Source organism: Lycium barbarum, chromosome 3 (genome assembly GCF_019175385.1).
Source record: "Lycium barbarum isolate Lr01 chromosome 3, ASM1917538v2, whole genome shotgun sequence".
Taxonomy (NCBI): domain Eukaryota; kingdom Viridiplantae; phylum Streptophyta; class Magnoliopsida; order Solanales; family Solanaceae; genus Lycium; species Lycium barbarum.
Window position 1 is genome coordinate 71,071,453 of NC_083339.1, and position 21,767 is coordinate 71,093,219.

Consider the following 21,767-nt stretch of genomic DNA (forward strand, 5'->3'; position numbering starts at 1 on the left):
TGAAGGTGATGGCTTCCTTTGATACCTCTAAATCGTCCATAAAATAAACGGAGAAGGACCAAAAATGCCAGTGGACTATTGGAAAAGGTAAAAAAAAAATACCCTTTGTTCACCTATTTTGATAAAAATATCCCTCTGGTTATATTTTTAGCTCACTTATGCTTTTTGACTAACATTCAGCATTGAATTAAAAAAAAAATTATTTAAATTCCACGTGGCATTTTATTACTGGTCAATTTTATTTTGATCCAATTTTTTTTTTGTTTTTTTTTTCATAAGTCAAAAATGTTTCCATTACATACAGTAAACAAAATGCAAATACAGAAAAGGAAATAGTCTAGAAACATTGAATTTGGGAAAGTGTACTCCTCTCTCTCACGATCTTCATCTTCACTTATGGGCAAATGTTGGCCAAGATCAAAATGAAATTTGTTCTCCATCTTCCGCTATCGAAGGTACGTTTCTTCTGTTCGTTGATTCTTCTTTAGATACATCTCATTTTGTCCATCGATTTCTTCACCTCGGCGAGTCATAATACCTCCAATTTTGGATTCTCCATGTTTCCTAATAAAAAAATTGAGCAATTGAACTGTATCATCTTGTTCTTGAAGCTCCATTATTGTCTTTGCAGGCTCAGAATCTATGGGTGGTGATGATTGTGCGAGCATTTTCCTGCAATTTCTTCTTGGATCTCCCGTTGGTCTTCCATTTGAAGTTGTTGTCTTGATATTGGTGTTTCTGTCATCTGAGTACAGGTTTATTGCTGATCTTCCTTTTGCTAGTCTGTAAATATCTAGCTGGTTGCCTCCAATGTCTGAATGGTTGTTGTTGGTATTGACCTTGGTAGTTGATTGTGCTATCCTCTCTTTGTTGTTCCTCGTTCCTGTGTTGATGCTGCATAAAATCTGCTTTTATTCATTATACCATTCGATTCTCCTCGGTTTACAATTGATTTCCATCAACTGTAGCTGAATATAATCGAGCTGAGTATCTTTCCATCCATGTTTATGTCCATTTTGCCCTCGTTGCTGTTGCTTATCTGCACTGTGGATGACTTTTTGTATGTGATGTTTTTGTTTCAACTTTGATACTCCACCTCTCCCTCTTTGCTGATGTCTCTGTATGATTGGACCTTCTTCCTGTTTCCAAATTCCACTCTGCCTTTTTCCAACTTCCTTAGTATTACGATTTTTTGTACCTGCACTAAAGAACAAACAGTTAGCAAAAACCTGATCCCCCATTTTCTCCTCCCAAAGGATTTGAATATGGAGATCTTCTTCTCCTCCCTTTCCTATTCTCTTCCTGTCCTGTTGCATTTTCTGATCCTCAAATATAGTATTTCCAATTTATCACTGTTTATCAACTTCCTGCCTTGACTATCCAACTCCTGAAAGTTATTGGCTACAACTTCTCCTCTGTCAAGAGCCAGATTAGCTAAATGGTCAGCCACCTTATTACCTTCCCTGTATATATGATCAACAACTACTGTTTTCCCATCTATAAGTGTCCATATGTCCTCCATCATGTTAGCAATCTGCCAAGGAACTTCCCAAACTCTTTGAATAATGTTCTATAGTATAAAGGAATCTGTTTCTATCACAATCCTATCAGCCTGGTTGTCATCCAAGTATTTAAGTGCTTGAAGTATTGCCATGGTTTCAGCTTGTGTATTGGTACTCATATTGTTACACCTCGGAAATTTCTCCGTACTTGTGTGATGAGTGGAATGATGAAAATTGAGTGAATGATGTTTTATTAAGTCGGGAATGGCTAATTAAGAATTTTTGGAAATAAGAAAGTCGCGAAAAAATTTTCAGCACAGTGGTCGTATATGGCACTATACGGCCCGTAAAGTGATTTACGGACCGTATAGTGCAGTCGTCCTCCAGCTTGTCAAAAATCTCAACTTTCTGTAAATGTTGAATATGGTTAAATACGACCCAGTTTACGGCCCGTAAACTGGTTTACGGACCGTAAACCAGGTCGTAAACTGCCATGTCCACCAGCCAAACTTTCTGTCTTTGAAATGGTTAAACACGACTTGGAGGACGGCCCGTAAACTGGTTTACGGACCGTAAACCTCAGTCGTAAATCGCCATAATCCCCAGCCAAACTTTCTGTTTTTGGGAATGCTTAAAAACGACCACAGTGGACGGACCGTAAATCAAAAATACGGTCCGTATATGGTGGTTTACGACCACTGTTCACCCCGACAAGAATTCATTAAAGATCAGATTTTGTGATTTTAAAAAGGGACTTAGGCTTCATATTACTTCATTATTCATCCAACAACTCAAGAGACATTCTAGAACTCTCCAAATAATTCCTCCACAAGAATTCAAGAGAATTAAAGGGAATATCAAGACCAACAACACTAATTTCATGGAATCAAGTGTAAGAACACATCAAAGGATCTTCTAAGTCAAGATATTCCCAAGAAGGTGGAACTAGGGTTTTGACTAATTGAAGTATTTCAACTTAAGGATTGTTCAACCATCATCCAAGGTAAGTTTTATGATTATTCCATGTAGTTTGAAGTATTGGAAAGCTTAGACACTTGAAATGTAAAAGAACATAGAAAAGGGTCATTATTGAGTGAATAGTGGCATGAATGAATGATAGTGGAATTGAACTATGAATATTGAAGTGTTGTGAATACAAATACGTTATAAATGATGTTCTTATCATGAAACAAGCATTAAATGCATGAAAATGCAAGGATGAGCTAGAAATAGAAATAAAGGAAAATTGGAGGAAAATGGTGGATTTTGCCAAATGTACGTAAATGACGATTGTCGATCATGATATTGCGAATAATATTATGAATATTGGGAGTTGATATAGAACGCGAGAAAAGTAGTATGAGCGAAGGAAGCGTTGTCCGACTTCTCCTAGAATTAGCGACGCGTTCTTATAGTTAGCTCACTAATGTTGATACGAATTCTCTTATGAAGGTAACGACGTGATATCGATGGAGAACAAGTGAGTGATATCTTAGCTAAACGACCAAGGTATGTGAGGCTAGTCCTTCTTTCTAATGGCATGAATCCTTTAACTTGAATCCCTATTCCTTTCATAAGTTCTTGCATTCTAAGAAGTTAAAAGCTTATACTTATGAATGTCTATATGAGATGAGTTATACGATATGATGACACTAGAATGATGATGATGTTATTCCTTGCCTACACTCACCTTATGTACTAGTCCTTTCAAGGTGGGGTGGAATGTCCATGATGGTTTCATAATGTAATCGGGGGATCACGACCTTACGTCACCCCGATAGAGTAAAGTTGATCATGAGTCTTATATACGTATTATGATAAGATAAGTATTTTATGATAAGCATATTACTATGAGCATTTATATTGAGCATGTCATGAGCATTTCACACCGGGCCTAGTTGGCCGGGCAGACACCGCTTCGGCGGGCGGCGATATGGATACACCACGACCTACGGGCGTGGGCAGACACCACTAGTGGGCGGCATGAGATGGTACCCCGGACGCGGGAGGCCTGGACGCGGGCTAATATTATTGATTGTCACACCGTTCCGACATGGACGGGCAGCTTGCATATGATGCATACATGTTATGATGATGAGTATGAGTAAGATAGCATGCATTACTTCATTTGTGATTATCAGTCAGATCCATATGTCTCATGTTGATGTTATTCCCATATTACTGATGTTTCCTTTCATTATGTATGCCTCTCATACTCGGTACAATATTCGTACTGACGTCCTTTCTTCGGACGCTGTGTGTTATAGCCCGTACTTCATACGTACACATGATTTGAAGAAGCCGTGGAATGTTGAGGACAAGATCGTTTCCAAAACTATTTTAATGCGCAAGTGGGTTATGAAAGCTAACTAGGAATATCGTTGATATGGAATATTGAGAAAGACTAAGGGCGAAGAGGAAAATTCACAAAATGGCCCATGGTGATATCATGGAAGTCTAAGGGTAAAATGGTAATTTCACAAATGTTCAAGAAAATTCTTGAAAAAAATCCCAAGTTGGCCGTGTGGCATGTGTTGCATATGTCCACATTTCTATTAATTAGTGGGGGCCTAATTATAAATTATAAGGACATGTGGACCAAAGCTTACAAAGGAAGACACTTAGTCTTCTTTATTCATTTTTAAGAAAATTCAAGAAAATGGAAGAATTCTCTAGGAAAATAAAGAAAGGAGCATGTGGCCATTTCATAAGTGAAGGGGGCAAAGTGTAAATATAGATGGAATAAGGTGTACAAAAGAAGACACTTGGTCTTCTTTGACCAAGTGAGGAAATTTAAGAAAAGAAAAGAAAAATCAAGAAAAAAGAGGAAAACTCTAGAAGAAGAAGAAAAGGGACATGAGGCCATACTTGAGGGACTAAGATGCAAATATGAAAAAGTGGTGGAAGGCTTATATATAAATATAAGGAGTCATCTTTTAAGTGAAGAAACTAGAAAGCAAGAAAGAAAGAAAAAGAAAAGACAGGGGTGGAGAATTCGGCCATGGCTAGCAAAATCTAGCCATGGAAAATTGATAAGGAAAAATTATTTCCTCCTAATATTTTAGTTCATTTGGAGGTTCTCTACAACATGGAGTAAGTGTTGAAGCAAGTAGAAGTCTTTTTGGTGTCATTTACCAACCCTAAATCAAGTGGGAAGTTGAAGAAAAAGGTAAGGTTTCATCTCCTTTGTGTGTTGTGGATGGTTCATATATGTTGTAGGTTGAAGAAATGAATGAACTAAATGAAGATATGTGTGTTGCATGTTGGCCGAATATATGTGTGGTGTTGGATTGAAATGATGAATTAATATTATTTAGTAATTTGATTGCTATTGTTGTTGAAATGTATGAGAAAATGAGAATTTATGAAAATATGCATGTAGTGTATGTAGCATGTTGGTTGTTCTTGAAATGCTAAGAAATGAGTGAAAATTTCATGGAAGTATGTATAAAGTGTGGTGGCCGTGTGGTCCTTGAATGGTGTAGGAGAAAATGAAACAATTCTATTTAGTATTTTGATTGTTATGTTGTTGTTGTTGTAATGAAGAGGGATGGATGAGAATGCATGAAAATATGTAAGAAGTAGTTATGGTCGAATAATAGGTGTTTTGGTAAGTTAATGTAAATTGATGTTATTTGACGTTCTAGTTGTCGTCGTGATGGATTATGCGGTGAAGAATGAAGGTTGTTGAAAGACTATGTGAATTGAATTGAATAAAAATTGATTGTTGAAGTGCCGCTAGTATAATTGTTGGTATTGTTGATTGTTTGGCCGGGTTGAATTCCCGGATTGTTGATGATTAAATTGGCTAAGTTGAAGTTTTGGGGATGGTGTATTTATAGGGGAGGTGCTGCCAAAATTTCGGTAGACAAATGCTACTTTAAGAATCAACTTCTAAATGCCCTAATTAATGTTTGGTAAATGTGACCAAATGTAGATTTTGGAGAAATTGGAACTTGAATTTGGAGGAGCGTAAGAAGCGGAAAAAAGTATGTAAGGCTTTACCCTTCCTTCTTTGGCATGTCTTAGGCATACTAGGTTGGATACGAGCCTCGGGGACAACTCTATTCTCCGGAATCTGCACCTAAAGTTTCCCCTTTTTCATTTAGTAGAATTGAATTAGAAAGTGTGTGAAATGTTGGAGAAACCTCCTAAACATCTAGAACTTGCATAATTATGACCCGATTACCTTAAAACCCTCACAAGTGACGTCATGAAATGTAGTGTACGTGAATTTGGTACGCCGCCTCATTTGACCCGAGGTGGGCCCATTGTTCCCGGATTTTTCTTATTGCTCCGTTTGACTTATTTTGAAGCAGAATCCAAAGGAAACTTTTGATCCTTATTCCGTTCATCAAATGGCAAGTACTGTGACTATGCTAACGAGGATACTTCTACGATGACAATGATAACGATGATGTTAAGAAAGAGAATATGCCTATGATAAGTATGACAAGGATGATTCCATGACTAAGAGTTTTAAGCTAAGGATTCCATATGAGTATGAAAGTATCAAACTAGTTCTTGATTTTTAATTCTATTCCTTGGTTATGACACCATCCTCTAAAGATTCCAAAACAGATGAATTAATTTCTATGACATCCAAGATTTCATTCTATATTTCTTTCAACACTATTCTCCGTTGATAGTCTCGCCTTATAATACTCGTTCCTTCAAGGTGAGACAAAGCGATCACGATTGTTCCATAATGTAATCGGAGGTCACCGACCTTACGTCACTCCGATGGATACATGATTTTCTTTGGGCTCTCCTGCATGCTTATATGACATAAGTATATGAGATATGAATACGTACATGGGGTGGGGGAAGGGATACATGGGGAAATGGGAAGGGAAACATGTTTCATTGCCACCTGGTCAGCTGGTGTTATCATCCCGGACGCGGGATATATGGGCGAGCCGACTTGTTCGGTGCTATGATATGACATGATATGATATGACATGATATGATATGATATGACATGATATGATATGATATGATATGATATGATATGATATGACCACATGATATGATATGACGTGACCAGAATAAAGCATGCATGGCATCTGCCCTCAGAGGCACTCATATGTTCAGGTTACTCTTTGTCCCATGATATGCTCAGACAGAAGTACACCGTACCTATATGGTTGGGCAGTTTACATGTAAATATTTATATGTTGTTTCAAAAGGGAAAGTTAACTTACATGATATCTGCCTTAAGAGGCAAACAGAGGTACAAGTTATGTTCTTACTATATACATTTCTCTATGTCTTCTACCATGATCTTATGTTATTACTCTTACCTTATATACTCAGTACATTGTTGGTACTGACCCCTCTTCTTCGGGGGCTGCGTTTCATGCCACGCAGGTACACCCAGATGAGCATAAGCGATCATAGAAGATGTTCCAGCGGGGTTGGTAGGCTCCACTTGTTCTGGAGTGCTGCCGAGTCAGAGTATATGAGCCATGATGTTTTGTTCAATGTTAGAGACTTTGCAGACAGAGTCGTGGGTATAGAGTGTTAGTTTTATAGACGGCTCCGCCAGTCAATATGTTATTATGTTTCATGTCACGGGTCCCGCATGATGATAGACTTTACTTATGGAAAAAAAAAAAGTTTAGAGCTTACTATGTATTCTATTCTTGATTGATACAAGAGTTTATCTATGTAATAAGAGTCAGCAGGTTCGCTCGGCTCCGGATATGGGGTCGGGTGCCCATCACACCCTAGTAAGGTCGGGGTGTGACACTTTGTTCATGCCCACAGATAGACAGGGAGGAGAGCTTGGCCCAGGTCCTCAGTAGCTGTCAGCTGATAGATAGCACTCCATTGTTCGGAGGTGCTTATGACTATTCTTTTGATGTACATTCATATATGCATATTTTGGGCATGACGGAGTCTTGTTCCGTCCATGTATTCATTATGTTAGTAGAGGCTCGTAGATACGCAGTGTGGGTTAGATGGTCTCACAAAATGTTTTCATATGTATGTGTATTATTTTGATGGCCAAGGGGCAAATGTATATAAAGTATTTATATTTTGATTAAATATGATTTTCCTACAATTGGTATGTAAAATTGATAAAAGAGTATTAAATGAGCGAGACCAGCAGTAGAGTAAGCGGTGCTCGGTAATTGCTCCGGGTACCCGTCGCGGCCCCTAGCTGGGTCGTGACAGAAGTGGTATCAGAGCAGTTCGCCCTAGGAAGTGTCTACGAGCCGTGTCTAGTAGAGTCTTGTTTATGGTGTGTTGCGCGCCACGCTAATAAACAAGAGGCTACAGGGCATTTAGGAAAATGACCATCCTTCTTCTCATGAATCGTGCGATAGAGCCATGTCTAGGATTATATCATCCCTAAAAGTGCGTTATGGTTTCAGAAAAATGCCGCCGAAAGGAAAAGCTACAGCTGCCCAGAAAGGCAAAGCTACGATGAAGAAGCGGGCAGAAAGGGAGCCTCCGGCGGGGGTAGAGGAAAGTGAATCGCAAAGTGAGGTCGTGCCCAATGTAGAAGAGAAGGGAGGAGCCTCAGCTCCGATTCCTCCACTGGGTGCTTCGGGTCAACAAGTGTCCGAGGCTATACATTTATTGACGCAGTTGGTTGCCGCTCAGGCACAACGACAGAATGCGGGCCCAAGTGATCGTTCAGCTAGTACAAGAGCCCGTGATTTCCTTACTCTAAATCCTCCAGAATTTTTTGGGTCGAAGCCGGATGAGGACCCACAAGGTTTTATCGATGAAATGCTGAGGACGTTAACACTTATGCATGCTTCTGAGACTGAATCTGTAGAGTTGGCTTCATATAGACTTCGCGATGTGGCGGTACTATGGTATAAGAATTGGGTGATAACAAGAGGGGAGAATGCACCACCTCCCGTGTGGCAAGAGTTTGTAGATGCCTTTATTCGTCACTACTTGCCACCTGAAGTCGGCCGAGCTCGAGCGGACAGGTTCTTGAATTTGAAACAAGGAAGCATGAGTGCCCGAGAGTATAGTATACAATTCAACTCATTGGCCGGTATGCTCCGACTATGGTGGCTGACATGGGAGACCGAGTCTATAGATTTGTGAGTGGTTTAGGACCACACTTGTTCAGAGATTGTCTGACAGCCTCTTTGCAAGACGGGATGGATATTTCCCGGAAACAGGCCCATGCTCAGAACCTCGAGGATCGACAACGATAGCAGAGAAGTGATCGTGAGGGTGACAGAAGACAAGGTAAGAGGGCTAGATCTATAGGGGAAAGCAGTGAGTACCGAGGGGGACCGAGACAGACATATTCTAGGCACTCAGGTCAGTCAGTGACTAGTGCACCTCCTAGATTCTCAGATAGGAGGGTTGACCGTTCTTTTCGGTCAAGCCAGGGGCAGAGTTCGAGGGCCTCAGATTCGCAGTCCAGGGGAGACTTTAGCCAGAGGAGACCTCCAGTGCCGCGGTGTAACCAGTGTGGCAAACTACATTCCGGACAGTGTCGTCAGGGTTCGGATGCTTGTTATGCTTGCGGGCAAGTTGGTCACATGATGAGAGATTTCCCCTCAGCAAGAGATAGAGCTGGGACTCAGCCTACAGGTTCAGCAGCGGGTTCTTCTTCAGCACGCCCGACAGCACCGACTTCTCAGACTACAGCAGGTAGAGGCAGAGGTAGAGGGGGAGCATCTACTTCAGGTGCTGTTCAGCCCCGTGTGTATGCTTTAGCTGGGCGACAGGATCTTGAGTCTTCCCCAGATGTTGTCACAGGTGCCTTGACTATATTTTCCCGTGATGTATATGCTCTGATTGATCCAGGTTCTACCTTCTCATATATTACTCCGTATATCGCTGATTGTGTTGGGGTGAGACCCGAGCCGATTAAACCTTTCGAGGTATTCACTCCGGTTGGTGATCCTATAATAGCGAGGCAAGTATATAAGGACTGTGTAGTCATTATATGTGATCGCCAGACGACAGCGGATTTTATTGAACTTGAGATGATAGATTTTGACGTAATTATGGGTATGGACTGGTTGGCATCGTGCTATGCTAATGTTTGTTGCCAGACAAAGGTAGTTCGATTCCAATTTCCGGGAGAGCCCATACTCGAGTGGAAAGGTAATACAATTTCCCCAAAGGGTAGGTTTATTTCCTACCTTAAGGCCAGAAAGATGATAGCCAAGGGTTATATTTGTCACCTAGTTCGGGTTCATGACACGGAAACGGAAGTGCCAACTTTCCAGTCTGTCCCGGTAGTGAATGAATTCCCAGATGTGTTTCCCGACGAGTTACCAGGCCTTCCTCCAGAAAGGGAGATTGACTTTTCTATTGATGTACTACCAGACACCGAGCCTATTTCTATTCCTCCGTATCGGATGGCTCCAACAGAACTGAAAGAGCTAAAAGCACAGCAAAAGGATTTACTTGAGAAGGGGTTTATAAGGCCTAGTTCCTCGCCATGGGGAGCACCAGTCTTGTTCGTAAGGAAGAAAGACGGATCGCTACGAATGTGCATCGACTACAGGCAGTTGAACAAAGTGACGGTGAAGAACAGATATCCCCTTCCTAGAATTGACGACTTGTTCGATCAGTTGCAAGGTGCTAAATGGTTTTCCAAGATAGATCTGAGATCGGGTTATCATCAGGTGAGAATTAGGGAAGAAAATATTCCCAAGACTGCCTTCAGGACAAGATATGGTCACTACGAGTTTCGAGTAATGTCGTTCGGATTGACGAATGCCCTGGCAGTGTTCATGAATTTAATGAATAATATGTTCAGGCCGTTCTTGGACCTTTTTGTGATAGTGTTCATCGACGATATTTTGGTGTACTCTCGCACAGAATCAGAACATGCAGATCATCAAAGAATTGTTCTTGGCGTTCTTCGAGATCGAGAATTGTATGCAAAGTTTTCGAAGTGCGAGTTTTGGCTTAATTCTATTGCATTCCTGGGTCATGTTATTTCAGATGATGGTGTTCAAGTTGACACTCAGAAAATAGAAGCTGTGAAGACTTGGCCAAGACCTACGACGCCTATAGAAGTTCGTAGTTTCCTTGGGTTAGCAGGATACTATAGAAGATTTGTAGAGGGCTTCTCATCTATTTCAGCGCCATTGACAAAGTTAACCCAGAAGTCGGCTAAATTCCAGTGGAGTGATGCCTGTGAGCGTAACTTCCAAGAGTTGAAAAACAGGTTGACCTCAGCGCCGGTGCTAACACTTCCAGAAGGATCAGATGGCTATGTAGTGTATTGTGACGCCTTCGGTGTGGGATTAGGATGTGTATTGTTGCAGAATGGGAAAGTTATTGCATATGCTTCGAGACAGTTGCGAAAAAATGAACAGAATTACCCCACTCATGATCTTGGGCTAGCTGCGGTCATTCATGCATTGAAAATATGGAGACACTACTTATATGGTGTGCACGTGGACATCTATACAGATCACAAAAGCCTTCAATATATTTTCAAACAGAAGGAGTTGAACCTGCGGCAAAGGAGATGGTTGGAATTACTGAAGGATTATGATGTGAACATTCTATATCATCTAGGGAAGGCGAATGTAGTAGTAGATGCACTTAGCCGCCGATCGATGGGTAGTTTATGTGGAGTTCCTTCGGAAAAGCGAGAAATGGTTCGTGAAGTCCATCGGTTAGCAGGTCTCGGAGTACGGCCCATTGATTCAGGAGATGCAGGTATTAGCGTCAATGACCCCACAGTTTCATCATTGAATCTAGAAGTGAAGGAACGACAATATGAAGATCCTCAGTTAAGCCACTATCGAGATCTATCTTAGGAAAAGGAAGAGTTTCCATTCGAAGTCTCCATAGAAGGGGTTCTTAGATATCGAGGCCGGATATGTGTACCGAATGTGGCAAACTTGCGCCAACGGATTTTAGAGGAAGCACATTATTCCCGGTATTCTATTCATCCAGGTGCAACCAAGATGTACCACGATCTCAAATTGGTATACTGGTGGGAAGGCATGAAGCGAGACATAGCAGAATTTGTAGCACAGTGTCCGAATTGCCAGCAAGTGAAGGCCGAGCATCAAAAGCCAGGAGGGTTATTGCAAGCAATGGAAATTCCTACGTGGAAATGGGAAGAGATTAACATGGATTTTGTGGTAGGATTACCCCGTACGCGAGGGAAGTATGATTCTATATGGGTGATCGTGGATAGACTCACGAAAGCAGCTCATTTTCTCCCCGTTAGAACCACATATTCAGTGGAGGATTATGCTAAATTGTATCTCAAGGAGATTGTACGACTTCACGGTATTCCTTTGGCCATTATCACAGACAGAGGGGCACAGTTCACAGCCAAGTTCTGGAAGTCCTTCCAAGAAGGTCTAGGTACCCAAGTTAAGCTCAGCACGGCGTTCCATCCGCAGACTGACGGACAAGCCGAGCGCACTATTCAGACCTTAGAGGATATGCTACGGGCATGTGTATTGGACTTTGGCGGTAATTGGGATGAGCATTTTCCTCTTATTGAATTTGCCTATAATAACAGCTATCATTCCAGCATTCAAATGGCCCCGTATGAAGCCTTATATGGAAGAAAATGCAGATCTCCAATTGGATGGTTTGAAACCGGAGAAGTACAATTGATAGGCCCCGACTTGATCCAACAAGCAGTTGAAAAGGTTAAAGTGATTCGAGACCGACTGTTAACAGCTCAAAGTCGCCAAAAGTCTTATGCAGATAATCGCCGACGAGATTTGGAATTTCAGGTGGGTGATTGGGTGTTCCTGAAGGTATCGCCGATGAAGGGAGTGATGAGATTTGGCAAGAAAGTAAAGCTAAGTCCCAGATATATCAGACCCTACCAAATCATTCGCAAGGTGGGTCGAGTAGCCTATGAATTGGACTTGCCTTCAGAGGTCGAATCCGTGCATCCAGTATTCCATGTTTCGATGCTCCGCAAGTGTATTGGAGACCCAACAAGAATAGTCCCGATTGATGATGTGCAAGTAACAAAGGAGCTAACATACGAGGAAATGCCCATTGCCATTTTGGATAGACAAGTACGAAGGCTTCGGAATAAAGAGGTTGCTTCAGTCAAAGTTCTATGGCGAAAAAATAATCGGGATGAAATGACTTGGGAAGCGGAGGAGAAGATGAAATCCATGTAACCCCATTTGTTCCAATCCCCAGAAGAGATTCAAGATGAGACGTCGACGGTGTAAGGTATGTATGTTTTAATTTTATGTTTTTGGTCGTGTGTGGCCATAAATGTGTTGATATTGTGATATAGCCCTGTGAGGCAAAGATATTGTGGGTGTTGTAATGGAAAGGTAGTATCCAACTTACAAAGGAAACTCTGGCAAAATTTTTCCAGAATCCCCGAGTGTCGAACATTCGAGGACGAATGTTCCAAAAGGGGGGAAGAATGTTACACCTCGGAAATTTCTCCGTACTTGTGTGATGAGTGGAATGATGAAAATTGAGTGAATGATGCTTTATTAAGTCGGGAATGGCTAATTAAGAATTTTTGGAAATAAGAAAGTCGCGGAAAATTTTTCAGCACGTATATGGCACTATACGGCCCGGCCCGTAAAGTGATTTACGGACCATATAGTGCAGTCGTCCCCCAGCTTGTCAAAAATCTCAACTTTCTGTAAATGTTGAATATGGTTAAATACGACCCAGTTTACGGCCCGTAAACTGGTTTACGGCCCGTAAACCAGGTCGTAAACTGCCATGTCCACCAGCCAAACTTTCTGTCTTTGAAATGGTTAAACACGACTTGGAGGACGGCCCGTAAACTGGTTTACGGACCGTAAACCTCAGTCGTATATCACCATAATCCCCAGCCAAACTTTCTGTTTTTGGGAATGCTTAAAAATGACCACAGTGGACGGACCGTAAATCAAAAATACGGTCCGTATATGGTGGTTTACGACCACTGTTCACCCCGGCAAGAATTCATTAAAGATCAGATTTTGTGATTTTAAAAAGGGACTTAGGCTTCATATTACTTCATTATTCATCCAACAACTCAAGAGACATTCTAGAACTCTCCAAATAATTCCTCCACAAGAATTCAAGAGAATTAAAGGGAATATCAAGACCAACAACACTAATTTCATGGAATCAAGTGTAAGAGCACTTCAAAGGATCTTCTAAGTCAAGAAATTCCCAAGAAGGTGGAACTAGGGTTTTGGCTAATTGAAGTATTTCAACTTAAGGATTGTTCATCATCATCCAAGGTAGGTTTTATGATTATTCCATGTAGTTTGAAGTATTGGAAAGCTTAGACACTTGAAATGTAAAAGAACATAGAAATGGGTCATTATTGAGTGAATAGTGGCATGAATGAATGATAGTGGAATTGAACTATGAATATTGAAGTGTTGTGAATAAAAATACGTTATAAATGATGTTCTTATCATGAAACAAGCATTAAATGCATGAAAACGCAAGGATGAGCTAGAAGTAGAAATAAAGGAAAATTGGAGGAAAATGGTGGATTTTGCCAAATGTACGTAAATGACGATTGTCGATCATGATATTGCGAATAATATTATGAATATTGGGAGTTGATATAGAACGCGAGAAAAGTAGTATGAGCGAAGGAAGCGTTGTCCGACTTCTCCTAGAATTAGCGACGCGTTCTTATAGTTAGCTCACTAATGTTGATACGAATTCTCTTATGAAGGTAACGGCGTGATATCGACGGAGAACAAGTGAGTGATATCTTAGCTAAACGACCAAGGTATGTGAGGCTAGTCCTTCTTTCTAATGGCATGAATCCTTTAACTTGAATCCCTATTCCTTTCATATGAGATGAGTTATACGATATGATGACACTAGAATGATGATGATGTTATACGATATGAGATAAGTTATACGATATGATGACACTAGAATGATGATGATGTTATTCCTTGCCTACACTCACCTTATGTACTAGTCCTTTCAAGGTGGGGCGGAATGTCCATGATGGTTTCATAATGTAATCGGGGGATCACGACCTTACGTCACCCCGATAGAGTAAAGTTGATCATGAGTCTTATATACGTATTATGATAAGATAAGTATTTTATGATAAGAATATTACTATGAGCATTTATATTGAGCATGTCATGAGCATTTCACACCGGGCCTAGTTGGCCGGGCAGACACCGCTTCGGCCGGCGGCGATATGGATACACCACGACCTACGGGCGTGGGCAGACACCACTAGTGGGCGACATGAGATGGTACCCCGGACGCGGGAGGCCTGGACGCGGGCTAATATTATTGATTGTCACATCGTTCCGACATGGACGGGCAGCTTGCATATGATGCATACATGTTATGATGATGAGTATGAGTAAGATAACATGCATTACTTCATTTATGATTATAAGTCAGATCCATATGTCTCATGTTGATGTTATTCCCATATTACTGATGTTTCTTTCATTATGTATGCCTCTCATACTCGGTACAATATTCGTACTGACGTCCTTTCTTCGGACGCTGTGTTCATGCCCACAGGTAGACAGGGAGGAGAGCTTGGCCCAGGTCCTCAGTAGCTGTCAGCTGATAGATAGCACTCCATTGTTCGGAGGTGCTTATGACTATTTTTTTGATGTACATTCATATATGCATATTTTGGGCATGACGGAGTCTTGTTCCGTCCATGTATTCATTATGTTAGTAGAGGCTCGTAGATACGCAGTGTGGGTTAGATGGTCTCACAAAATGTTTTCATATGTATGTGTATTATTTTGATGGCCAAGGGCAAATGTATATAAATTATTTATATTTTTATTAAATATGATTTTCCTACAATTGGTATGTAAAATTGATAAAAGAGTATTAAATGAGCGAGACCAGCAGTAGAGTAAGCGGTGCTCGGTAATTGCTCCGGGTACCCGTCGCGGCCCCTAGTTGGGTCGTGACACATATGATCTTCCATTTCTTTAGCTTGTGCTTGTATTACATCCCCATTCTCATCCCTTACACAAAAACCCCAAGAATTTCTCCCCGGATTTCCTCTAGATGCACCATCCGTATTCACTTTAATCCAACCTCTATCAGGAAACTTCCATATCACTGTGCTGACTTTAATAGGCTGAGAGTATCTGTTCAGGGCTTCCACTACACTACTCCACTTGTAAGGGGCATACTTGAAATTTCTCCTCCTCACCTTCATAAACATTATCAAAGTATGCATCACCTGATAAATAAGCTTTGTAGTAGTCATCTTCCCTTCATGTCTTAGAGTATTCCTCCTTTTCCAAATCTCCCAGTGTATAATTGCAGGTACAACCTTATAGATGTATCTTAGCTCAGGTTGTACTAATAGATCCCACTACTTGTTAATTACTTGAGTAATATGCAAGTTTTGGATATCTATCCCCACTGGTCCACAAAAATGTTTCCAAATGACCTGAGAATCAGGAGCATGTAGAAAAACATGAGCTATATCTTCAGTAACTGGGTTTTGACAGCAAAAACATCTAGATGGGAATTGGTGCCCCCATCTTTTAAGCTTATCATCCAAAGGCAGTTTAAACTTCCAGAATCTCCACATAAAGAAGGATATTTTGATAGGTAACCCCTTGATCCACATCTGCTTATAAAGCTCACTAGGTTCCCTTCTTTGCCTTAGTAACTGAAAAACTGAACCCACAGTAAACTTTCCTGTAGCTTCCATTTTCCAATATGCTTTATCTACCTCTTTGTGCTGAACTGGCGGATCAATATTATTCAAAATGTGATCAGCTAAATCTTCTGGTAGAATTTCCTTAATCATGTCCTCTTTCCATTGTCCATCCTCTGCTACATCTTTAACCAATATTACTGTAGTATCCCAAGCAAAATCTATTGGAGTAATATGATATAAAGCTCTCAATCCTATCCAGTTATCCATCCAGAAATAGGAATTTCCTTACTGCACCTTCCACCCTATCTCTTGTTCTATCTCTACTCTAACTTTGAGCATCTTTTTCCACACATATGTACCTGTATTCTTTTGAGGTGCTAAGATTGCATGGAATTTTTTCAAGTATTTGTTACTCATGAAACTCCTCCGCAAAGACTGCTTAGTTCTCATGTTCCACCACAATTTTGCAAAGAAGGTCTTTGAAACATCCTGCATACTTCGAAAATCCATTCCCCTCTCTTCTGGTGGGTGACATAATGTAGTCTATGTAGCCCAATGTTTGCTAGAGTTTCCAACAGAGTTGCTCCAAAAAAACTTAGCAAAGAGTCTATGTATCTGGGCTAGTACCCCAGCAGGTGGATCACAGGCTGATAAAAGGTGTATAGGCATGCTTTGTAATACATGCTTAATTAAAGTTGTTCTCCCTCCTACAGATAGTAATTTACCAGTCCAAGAGCTAAGCCTGTTTTGAACCTTCTCTATCAACTGCTGATAATGACCATACTGCCTTCTACCATAGTATATTGGGACACCTAGGTAAGTAAATGGAAACTCCTTCCTTGGAATATGAGTCACATTATGTACCAAATCACTAATGGATTGTGTTACCGAATGATGCATATAAATAGCACTCTTCTCTTTATTAATCTTCTGACCACTCACATTTTCATACCCTGTCAAAGTATCCATGACCAATCTCAGTGACTGTTCCTCAGCTGATGTGAATATAATGGTATCATCAGCATATGCCAAATAATTGACATATGGACTCCACTTTGGCATACCATATTCCTTATATCTCTCCTTAGCATGTAGTGCATTCAGACCTCTAGTTAGACATTCAGCAGCCAATATAAATAAAGTAGGGGATAATGGATCCCCCTGCTTTACCCCTCTTGTTGATCTGAAGAATCCTTGTGGTTGCCCATTTATCAGTATTGAGTACCAGTTGTTTGAGATAATCCTATAAACCATATCAATCAGTCTCTCTCCAAAACCCATCTTCCTCAGGACTTTAGTCAAGAACAACCAGGATACCCTATCATAAGATTTTGCCATGTCCAGCTTGATCACCACATTAGCAGGCTTCCCTCTGATTCTGATATCATGAAAAATTTCCTGGACCAACAATATGTTCTCTACAATGCTTTTGCCTTTAACAAAACCAGATTGTTGAGGTGAAATGAGATTTGGTAGCAACTTTACCAACCTTTCATGAATTATTCTAGAGAAACCCTTGCTGCTAATATTGCTTAAACTTATAGGTCTCAAATCAGAGAAAGTATTTATCTCCTTCTTTTTTGGAATCAGTACTAAATTGGTACTAGTGATATACCTAGGTAGTTCATGACCACAAAAGAAGGACCTTACCATTTTGGTCATGTCTTTTGCAATTATATCCCAGCATGCTTGGAAAAATCTGCCTGTATACCCATCAGGTCCTCCAGCACTGTCAGCATTCAATCCAAATACAGCTTTTTTAACCTCCTCTTCTTCTGGTAACTCATGCAACTCTTCATTTTGTGCATCAGTAATCATCTTGGGGATCTGTTCTAGCATCTCAAAGTCAGTAGATATCTGTTCTTCAGTAAACTAATTTGTGAAAAATCTGATTGCCTCTTGTGCTATTTCCTCTTCTGTTTCCAGCCAAGCCCCACTATAATCCTGAATTTTGTTCAATTGTAATCTTCTCCTTTTTCCATTAACATGAGCATGAAAAAATTTGGTATTTTTGTCCCCATCTTTAAACCACTGCATCCCTGCCTTTTGCTTCCAGAACTTCTCTTCAATAGCATAGAATCGTATTAACTCTGCTTGTACTCTCTGCAATCTATGTCTATTCAAACTGCTTGGATTTTGCTCAAATTCCTGTTCATGGGTTTGCACAACCTCTTCCAGAGTAGCAATCTGTCTGAATATATCCCCATAGGTCTCCTTGCTCCATCCAGAAAGTGCTTTACTCACCTTTTTTAACTTAGTGTGAAAGTTAAAGAAATGATCTGAACTATAGTTTGGATCCCAGTTTTGCTTCACCACTTCCTGAAAAGTCTCATGTTCTACCCAAAAGTTTAGAAATCCAAAAGACTTCTTGATTGGCCTACTATCTTGCTTGAGACTTATCAATAAAGGAGAGTGATCTGAACCTTGCTTGATAAGATGCTCCACTTCAATGTTTGGGTATGTATTCTGTAACGCTTGATTTCCTAAGCATCTGTCCAATCTTTTGAATATGCAAGCCTCATCTGATCTCCTATTCCACCAAGTGAACATACTCCCTGTGAAGCCAAGGTCAGCTATTTGACATGTATCAATGCATTGTCTGAAGTCTTCTGTCTCTGCAAATTGAACTGGTAAACCTCCGTACTTCTCTGCAGCCTCAGTAATCACATTAAAATCTCCACCTACCAGCCAAGGAAGATTCATATGTGTAGCAATGTTATATAAATCTTCCCATAAAGAGATTCTATTGTCTCTATTTGTACTAGCATAAATTGTTGTCATCACCACATCTTGTCCACCATCTAAATGAGTAAGTTTGAAATACAATAGTTGAGTAGTGTCTTTCATAATTTCCACTTGTATTCCTGTTTCGACAAAAATCCATATCTTCCCATTTAAATTATGCGCAACAGTCTCTATATTAAGCCACATTTTATACATATCAATGTGTCTGACATGTTGGAATGGCTCCATAAGAGCAATAACATTGAATTGTTTTTGTCTATTTAACAAAACTACTCTTTCAAAGGCCTGTTGAGTATTAACAGACCGAATATTCCAAAAGAGAGAGCAATTCATTGAGAAGTGGATTTGGAAAGAGCTTTCCTTGTTTGCACACCCCCTGTTGTCTTTGGGGGAACACTTTTGTCTCTTTGCCTATTCTGCTTAGTCTCCTTTTTTGTCTTTGTACCATGTCTTGGTGGACTACCTATTGTATTCTTGTCTTCAATTAACCTCTTCTCTTCTTCCTCGTCATCACCAATGTTAGTCTCCTGTTCCTCTTCAATTGCTTCATTAATTTGGTGACTACGGCTTCTTGCATTGTGACTAACCTTGCAACAATCATCATTTTGTTGTAGAAACCCCTCCTCCATATTGTCTTCTTCCAAATTAGAGTTTTGTTTAAATTCATTCTCATTTATTTCTCTGGTTGCTTCCTGTCCTTCATTGTTATATATATGCTTGATGTTCTCTTTGCTATTAGCAGTATCTGTCTGGCCACCATTAGTGTCTGCTACCACTGACGTACCTGTTGTTACTGATTCTGCAGGTTTGGGATGATCATCTGGTGTTATATGACTGTCATCTGGAGGTTCCTTGTCATCCGGTGGTTCCCTTGGAATGCTTTCTTCACCTGCCATAGACTCAACCTCCTGGCTGCTCTCATGACCTAAGGCAGCAACTCCATTGTCCCCTTGTTGTTGCTTATTGTTTTGAGCTTTAGTAACCAAGTTTTTCTCACTTTGGAAATCATTTATATTTGATGTTCTATGTTCGTTATTTTGCTGCTGTTTCCTTGGTTATCTCTTGTTGTGCATCTGTTTCTACCTTACTTCCATTCTCGCTACTGTTAGTGTTTACTTTGTTATGCTTCTTTGATGTTTGCACTATTTCCCCGTCTTTGTTCCTTTCATTATCTTTGTTGTTATCTGCTTGATTTCCAAAGGATGCTTCTACCTAATGCTTAGAAGTCTTTTTTTCCTCTTTATTGCTTGCCTTTTCTTGTTCCTTATGTTGTTTGGAAATCTCTTCTTGCATCTTATCAGTTAATTCCACCAAAGTCTCATATTTGTTTTGGGTTTCAGCAGCATTCTTAGCACTGATTTGTCCTTCTTGTTGCATTGTTTCTTTTCCTTTTCCCTTCTGCTTCCTATTCTGCACAACATTCCAATTTTCCATTTCTGTATACCCCATTTTGACTTGGTTCACTTGCTGGTTGTTTTCCTTTAGGTTTGTTGGTTTCCTCCTTTGCTTTCCCCTTGTCTGTCTCTTTCCCTTCCTCTCTTTGTTCCTCCTTCTTTGGTCTGTGTTCTTGGTGTAGCACCCAACATTCATGAACATCATGCCCCTGCAACTTACAATGAGTACAATATTTTGGCAAATAATCATATTGAATTTTTTGCCATTTTGATGTTATTATCCCCGTTTCTTCATCCACACAGTTGATCTGTATCCTTTTAGGAAGATTCTTCAGCAAATCAACCTCCACCTTGATTCTAGCACAACTAGGTCTAGTTTGATTGGTTGTGGCCTTATCAATCAATAGTGGAGTTCCTACTGCACTTGCTAATGTGAACATTGATACCTTATTAAAAAGATTTGTTGGTAGCCCTGGAAAAGATATCCATGCAATGGCTATGGTTGTTTCCTCATCAGGATTAAACCATGGATCCCATTTCAAAAATCTTATAGAGAAATATCTATTCCTCACCATTAATTCCCATGCTTTCGACATTAATTTAGCATAATCCTCTAATAATGATAATCTAATCAAAATATGACGTTCCTCCAAGTATCCAATATCGCATCTTCCTTTAATCTCCAATTGGATCGGAAGGATCGTCCTCAATTCATTCAATTCTGGTCTACCATAAGAGAATTTTGCTACTATTGCAAACTGCATGTTTTGTCTCAATGTTAATATGTCAAACTCCTTCTTTGTCCATGTGGCAGTTGGTTCTCCATGTAGTAAAATAATAGGTTTTGGATCTATAGGTTCTGGAATATGTTGTGCCAATGTATTTTGTAACGCATTCGCATAATTAACTGGAGTGGTAGTGTTAGTATTTTGAGTATTGATAATGGTTGCGGGCAAGCCAACCCCCGTAGGAGGTTGGCTGCCGGTCGGCGTAGCCATGACCGGCGTGAAAAGTAGGCCAAAATCAAGGGTTTACGTAGGGTTTTTGATTAGTAATCTACTACCTCGGTTTGTACTTGTTCAATTCAATGAAGATATAGTAGTTTTCTGAATTACTTTGATCCAATTAAATAAATTCACCCGCCCGATTTTCTCACATAACCGACCCGTCCGGAAAACATAAAATCTCACTGAAAAAATCATTTTCGGCCATTTTGCTTTACTTTCTTATCTTCTTCGATCGTTCTCAAAAATCTAACTCGTTGGTTTTAGAATCAGTTACAAAGTTTCATGAATCAGTTCTCTATGGAGTAAAATCACACCACTAGAAAATTGTACTGAAAAGAAAATCACATAGTGATTGAGCTCCCCAACTATAACACTTTTTCCTGGTTCGACTTCAGTTTTACTTGTGCAGTGTACATAACTACCAAAAAGCAACATTATCTTTATATATGTAAACTTCTTTTTTCCCTTTGCTATCAGCATCAACTATTCCATCCATTCAATAATCAGAGCACATGAAGAAAAAAAGAGAACACATAATAAAATCAGAATA

The 21,767-nt window shown here is 40.1% G+C and overlaps 1 long non-coding RNA gene across 1 annotated transcript; it reads left to right on the forward strand.

Annotated features, from left to right (window-relative positions):
• Nucleotides 1–254: 254 nt before the first annotated feature.
• Nucleotides 255–19,909, forward strand: LOC132631559 (uncharacterized). The gene is made up of 3 exons (XR_009578875.1): nucleotides 255–455; nucleotides 632–755; nucleotides 19,622–19,909. It is a non-coding gene; the product is annotated as an uncharacterized LOC132631559 (long non-coding RNA).
• The last annotated feature ends 1,858 nt before the right edge of the window (nucleotides 19,910–21,767 follow it).